Source organism: Macrotis lagotis, chromosome 1 (assembly GCF_037893015.1).
Source record: "Macrotis lagotis isolate mMagLag1 chromosome 1, bilby.v1.9.chrom.fasta, whole genome shotgun sequence".
Lineage (NCBI taxonomy): Eukaryota > Metazoa > Chordata > Mammalia > Peramelemorphia > Peramelidae > Macrotis > Macrotis lagotis.
Genome location: NC_133658.1, coordinates 779243927 through 779251689, shown reverse-complemented (window position 1 = coordinate 779251689; position 7763 = coordinate 779243927).

The window sequence follows — 7763 nt, the reverse complement described above, 5'->3', positions numbered from 1 at the left end:
CTTATTTTGTGGTTATATTTATATAATTCTGAGAGAGAGAGAGAGAGAGAGAGAGAGAGAGAGAGAGAGAGAGAGAGAGAGAGATATTGAGGTCCCTTATAGCATAGTTTGACTGCATATTTCTTCCAGTAACTAACTAATCCACTAAGAATTTGGATGCTATCCTACTTGTTTTATATATATTTAGCATTGATACTACTTCATTGTCTATGATGACTTTTAGCAAGATGCAATTTTCCTCCTTATCTCTTTTAATTAAGTCTATTTTTGCTTTTAATTTGTCTGAGAGAAGGATCACTGCCCCTGTTTTTTGCTTCACTTGATGCATAATATATTCTACTCTAACTTTTTACCTCTACTCTTAGCTGGAGGAATGGATAGAGCACCCACCCTGAAGTCAGGAGTACCTTAGTTCAAATCTGGTCTTAGATACTTGATACTTATTAGCTGCATGACAGTGTGCAAGTCACTTAACCCTGTTTGCCTTCCAGTTATCCTCATCTATAACTGGCCACTGAACCCAGATGGCTCTGGAGGAAAAAAAGTAAAACGTGACTAAGTACTTTACTCAATTCTACTTCATTTGCTTGTCACGGCATCTCCATACTATTTTGCCATCTCTATCTATCTATCTATCTATCTATCTATATACAGTTTTTTCTCTCCTTTCACCTTTAACTCTCCCTCCTCACCACCTCCCTCCTTCCTATCAACATCTTCTTTTCTTTTCTTTCCCCATCCCCCTTCTAATTCTTATAGGGTAAGATAAAATTCTAATTCTAAACATATTTGAGAGTGTTTGTTTTTCCCTTTTTTGAGCAAATTTGTTGAGTGTAAGATTGAACTTCCTTTTTTCCCCTCCACTATAATAAAGTACCTCTTCATGCCATATAATTTACCCTCTTAAGTCTGTTTCTTCTATTCCCAGTATAATAATGTTTTATTTCTTGTTATTTTAATATTGCCATATCATATTAAATTTATACCACATCCTCTAAGTATACTTCTTTCAACTGTCCTAATAGAACTACAATCTTCAAGAATTACAAATATTATTTTTTGTTATAGGACTATAAGCAATTTAGTCTTTTTGATTAATATTTTTTCTTTCTTCTTACCTTTTTCTTCAAATCTTGAGTCTTGTATTTGGATTGAATTTTCTGTTCAGTTCTGATCCATTCATCAGATAAGTTTAAAAACCCTCTATTTCTTTGAATGCACTTCTTTTCCTCTAAAAGAATATGCTGGGGCGGCTAAGTGGCACAGTGGATAGAGCACTGGCCCTGGAGTCAGGAGGACCTGAGTTCAAGTCTGGCCTCAGATACTTAATAATAATTACCTAGCTGTGTGGCCTTGGGCAAGCCACTTGGCCCCATTGCCTTGCAAAAAAACCCCTAAAAATAAAATTAGATAAAAAAAATTTTAAAGAATATGCTGAATTTTACAGTGTGCTTGATTCTTGGCTGTAATCCAAGTTCCTTTGCCTTCCCAAATATCATATTGCAGACTCTCTGCTCCTTTTATGTTGAAACTGCTAATTTCTGTATAATTCTTACTGTGATTCCTTGCTATTTGAATTTTATTTTTTTTTGACTGCTTGCAGTATTTTCTCCTTTAGTTGAGAATTCTGAAATTTAACTACAATATTTATTGAAGTTTTTTTTAATTTGGGGATTTCTTTTAGGAGGTGATCAGTGTATACTTCAAGGACTGTTATATTCTTCTGTTCAAGGATATTAGGGCTGTTCTTGATAATTTCCTGAAACATGTTGTCCAGATTTATTTTTTTTACAATAACTTTCAGCTGGACAAATAATTCATAAATTATCTCTCCTGGATTTATTTTCCATGTTGATCATTTTATCTATGAAATATTTTACATTTTTTATATTTTTTCAATATCTTCATTTTGTTTGATGGATTTCTTGAAATATTATAGAGTTATTAATTTCTACTTGTCCAATTCACATTTTTAAGTATTTATTTTCTTCACTTAGTTTTTGTATATATATCCTTTTCCATTTATTCAATTCTACTTTTAAACAAGTTGTTTTCTTTTTTCCCCTTTTTATCAATTCTACTTTTACAAGTATTATTTTCTTTAGTCATTTTTTGTGCCTACTTTTGCAATTTTTCATAATTCTCCTTCATGATTTTTATTTCTTTTACTAATATTTCTTCCATCTCTCATTTGGTTTTAAAAATCCTTTTCCAGCTCTTCCAAGAGAACTTTTTTGGGTTTGAGATCAATTCATAATCTCTGTGAGGTTTCATATCTATACATTTTGTCACTACTTTCCTCTTCTGAGATGGTGTTTTGATCTTTTCTCCATTGGTAACTTTCTATGGATAGGGTCATTATTTTTGTTGTTTTATTTTTGTTTGTTTCTTGCTCCTTTTAAAACCTGAGCTCTTCTCCTAGAGTACAGGGGCACAGTCCCAAGCTTTCTGTGTTATGTGTCAAGGGTCTGGTCACTGACTTTCCACCCTGGGGCCTCAGGTGCTGCTGGTTTGTTCCCTGCATTAGGGCAGCCAAATTCAGCTAGCCTGTTGGATTAGCAGTCCAGGGATTGTGGTATTCCTTCCATGCTAGGGCTAGGGTCCTCAATTCTGCCTTGTTGTACCACTATTCTGCTGAGCCAGAACCCAGAGCCTTTGGTTATTGATCTGCACTATGGCTAACGAACATCCTATTGGCTTTCATATCCCCTACCTATGCTTGGCTGTGCTTCACTTTTACCCAAGTGAGACAGATATCTCCTGAAGTTCCTCCCCAATAACTTAGGCTGAAAAGTTTTTACTCTTTTTTTGTAGGTTCTATTATTTTAGAGTCCTTGTAGAGGCTTCATTTAAAGTTGTTTCAGAAAGAAACCAGGAAAAGTTCAGGGAACTTCTCAGTTTCTCACTACCATCTTGGCTTTGCCTTGAGGCAATTATTTGATATCTTCCGAATTATAGTTTTCTTCTCTCTGCCTGTAGGAAAATTATGTCTTTTCTGCTGGTTTCAGAACTTTCTCCTATACCAATCAATTTCGAAGGTCTCCTATAACTAATGCAAATAAGTCAAAATTGAAACAAATTATCTTATCTCAATTCTGAATTAATTGTTTTCTCTTGAAAAATTTAGCCAACATCTTTTACCGGCTAAGGAATATGATTTTATCTTCTGAATTTAGAATACAATATGATGCTTCAGTATTAATTTTTCACATCTGAGTCAAAATCACATTGGAATCAAGTTACTAAATATCTATCTATCTATCTATCTATCTATCTATCTATCTATACACAGGGTTATGATATAAAAATAAGTTTGCTGGGGCAAAGTTAAAATGGCAAAATGAAGGCAAGAAAGCCCCAGAAGATCTCCCTCAGACCACTCCTAATGCCTTTAAATTATGACTCTAACCAAATTCTAGAGTGGCAAAACACACAGAAAGACTGAGTGAAAGAATTTTCTGTCCCAAGACAATTTGAGAGATCCATAGGAAGGGTCTGTTCTACCAGGTTTAGGGATGCCTGAGTTCCTGGAAATAGGTGTAGTTTCCAGACCTCTCAGCCCAGGGATTGCCAAGGACAACTTGGAAGGTCAGTGGAAAACTCTGTTTCACCAGGCCAACACAAGGCTTAGAATCCCCCAGCCCTGAAAACCAGAAACAGACCTGCAGAGTCATCCAACGTCTTTTTCTACAGGGCTCAGCCCACAGATATTAAGGGGGTCAGGGGAAGCTGCAGAGGTCTCTTTGAAATCCCTTGGGCAGGACTCTGGTACTTTGCTCATATTCAGATCCAGGTTATAGTCTGGTGCTCTTTACTGTCATAGTAGAGCAGGCACCTTCCTCACAGTTCCAGGGCAAAGGGGAGTGCTTATGGTCATCTACAGACAACAGTACAGGCAGGAGAGAAGTCAACGTCTCTCATAGGACCTTGAAGATATGAGGGAGGGGAAATGTCAGGTTAGCATTTTGCATACATATTTTGTTAAGCATGTTTACAAATTAGGAATTTTGGGCATGAGGAATTAGGATTAACAGAAAAATACATAAGAGATAATTTTATAAAGTGTTCATGAGATTCTGCAGGGTTCATTTTTTTCCCTGTGCATTTTGTTCTGTCTACTTTTGTTTTTCTTCCTCTGGTTAGGGATAATATAGTCCATAATTAGTCAGATAGAATTGTCCTAGCTCTCTGGACTCCAAGAAGAGCTGCTTCCATCAAGGTTGTTCATCTCATAATGTTGTTGTTGATGTGTACATTCTTCTCTTAGTTCTACTCCCTTTGCTCAGCATCAGATTCCCTAAGTCATTCCATGCCTCTCTAGAGTCCAACCATCTTTTTTCTTATAGAACAATAATAGTCCATAATAATCATGTACCATAGCTTATTTAGCCATTCCCCAGTTGATGGGCACCCCCTCGATTCCCAATTCTTTGGATGACAAAAAGAGCTGCTATGAATATTTTAGAACATGTAGGACCTTTTCCAATTTTTTAATAACTTCTTCTAGATATAGACCTAGAATTGGAATTTCTGGATCAAATAATATGAACAGTTTTATTGATCTCCAGAGCTCCATATTGCTCTCCAGAAAGATTGGATCTATTCACAACTCCACCAGCAATGCATCAATGCATCAATGTCCCAATCCTCTTAAAATTTCTCCAACATTGATCATTTCCCCTTTTTCTCATCTTGGCTAATATAATAGGTATGAAATAATACCTTGTAGTTTTAATTTGCATTTCTCTAATCAATAGTGATTTGGAGTATTTTTACAAGATTATATATATATATATATATATGTGTGTGTGTGTGTGTGTGTGTGTGTGTGTGTGTGTGTATATAGCTTTAATTTCTTCATTTGAAAACTTTCTGTTCATATTCTTTGATAATTTATCAATTGGGGAAAGTAGAGGCCCATCTTAAGAAAGACTTAAAATGAAGTCATAGGCTGGGAAAATGAGCAAACAACAGAAGAAAAAGAATCTGACCATAGACAATTACTTTGTCCCCATGAAAGATCAAAATACAAACTCAGAAGATGAGAAAGTCAAAACTTCAGTATCCAACATTTCCAAGAAATATATGAATTGCCTTCTGGTTAAGGAAGAGCTCAAAAAAGATTTCAAATATCAATTAAGGGAGGTAGAAGACAAACTGGGAAGAGAAATGAAAGTGATGCAGGAAAATCATGAAAATAAAGTTAGCTGGGTGAAGAAATTACAAAATATTACTGAAGAAATAACATCTTAAAATTAGTTTGAGTCAAATGAAAGAAAGAGTCCAAGGGATCAATGAGGAGCAGAATGCTTTAAAAAGTAGAATTGATCAAATGGAAAAAGAGATACAAAAGCTCTCTGAAGAAAATAATTCCTTCAAATCTATATTGGAGTCAAGGGAAGCTGATGACTTTGTCAGAAATCAAGAAACAATAAAACAAAACAAAAAAGAATGAAAACTAGACAAAAATGTGAAATATCCCATTGGAAATACAACTGACCTGGAAAACAGATCCAGGATAGATAATTTAAAAATTATGGGGCTACCAGGAGAAGTGCCTAGATTTCATTTTTTCAAGAAAGTCTCCAGGAAAATTGTCCTGATATTCAAGAAATAGAGGGTAAAATAGAAATGGAGAGAATCCACTGATCACTTTCTATAAGAGATTCCAAAATAAAAACCATGGGAATATTATAGCCAAATTCCAGAACTCCCAATCAAGGAGAAAATATTATAAGCAGCCAGAATGAAACAATTCAAATATCACAAGAATACAATCAGGATTGCAAAGGATTTAGCAGTATATTAAAGGCTCATAGGACTTAGAATATGATATTCCAGAAGTCAAAAGAGCATGGATTACAGCTGAGAATCGACTAGTCAGCAAAACTGAACATCCTCTTTCAGGGGAAAAAGAGGGATAATCATTGAAATAGGGGACTCTCAAACTTTCCTGTTGAAATGACCAAAGCTGAATGGAAAGTTTGTTCTTCAAATAGGTGAAGCATAGAGAGGGTGGATGGGAAGGACAAATGATGAGGGATTTAATGATAGGGAACAGCTTTTTATTTCTGTGTGGGAAGAGGATACTTATGGTTCATATGAACCTTGTCATTTGCTAAGGCAGTTAGAAGGAACATATATAGACAAGGCACAGGAGGAAATTGAATATGAAGGCATAATATATTATAAAGTAAGAGTTAGTGGATGAGAAAGGAATGTGCTGAAAGAAAGGGGAAAAGAGATCGAATGAGCTAAGATATTTCATGTAAAGAGTCAAGAAAAAAGTTTTGGCAATGGATTGGAAGGGGGAAGGTGAGGGGGAATGAGTGAGCCTTCATTCTCATCAGAAGTGACTCAGAAGAAATAACTTACACACTCAATTGGGTAAAGAAATCTATCTTACCCTAGAGGGAAAAGGGAGACTAAAGGGATAGGAAAAGCAGGACAGGGAAGAGGAGGAGGATGTACATGATAGAAGAGAGGGAAGATTGTGAGAGACAGTAGTCAGATACAACACACATTTGGGGAGGGACAGAATGAAAGGAGAGAGAGAGAGAATGTGATAAAGGGGGATGGGAAGGAATAAGATAGAGGGAGATACAACTAACTAGCAATAGAAATTGTAAGAAAAAGTACTGAAGCAACTTCTCTGATGGACTTATGATAAAGAATGTGATTCATACCAAAGACAGAGCTGATGGTATCTGAGTATAGACTGAAGAACAAAAAAAAATTACCCTCTGTAAATGTATGTGTGTGTTTATATGTATGCATGTGTGTGTGTATAATAGAAACACAGTTTTAAACATTGATGAAAAAACAACTAAATTCTATAGATCTATGATAGTGTTTATTTTATAACCCATCCCCCAAGGTTCCTATTGGTTTTTTAAGTTCTATGAGTTTTCTCTTTCATTTGATGCTCTAGTTTTCAGCCATTTTTATCATAAATTCATTATTGTCCTCTCTCATCAAATATTATATTGTAGTCTATTAGATGTCTTTGAGTCTTGATAAGCTAGCAAAGACTGAGGAGAGGAGGAGTTTCAATTCTGCTGGAAGCAATAGGGATAGGATGCAAAATCTCAACTGGAAATTGACTCCACTCATAGCACATGAAACATATTTTACTTGTATTTCAATGATTTCCCCACTATCCCAGAGTAGCAGTTAGAAGTCTGATAATGCATTTTCAGAAAATTGTTTTAACTTCAGGGGTTAAAAAATTTACCCATAACCCAAGAACAATGAAATTAGAATTCAGCTCTCTGTGACTTCAAATCCCTAGTCTTTTTAGCAGAAATGTATACTTTAAATATATGTGAATAATTATATCTATTAGCTCTCTAAGTTTTAATCTGAAGGGCTGTCCTTCTCTTTTCACTCCCCTTATTGCTCTCTCTGGGTTTTCAGTTTTCATTCAGTAACTCCATTCACCTTGTTGAGGGGAAAAAAGGGTAAATGGAGAGGGCATCATAAACTCAGGATTCCTTAAATTTCTAATTTCTGATCTCTGTCTTAAATTCCCTATGGAGTAATACCAATAAGAGTTTTCCATTTAAAATACAGAAAAAATGGATTTCTTTCAAAATCACTTCTTCTTTTTATTGCCACAATGAAGACTTTCTTATCACAAAAGGATTCAATTTTTGGATATTTGCAACAAAGGTACTGAGCATTTTGCTCTCCCAAGTGGTAGACTTTCAGACTCAAATTTAAGAAATTCTGTAGAAAAAAGGGTCAAAAATCTTCTACTACTA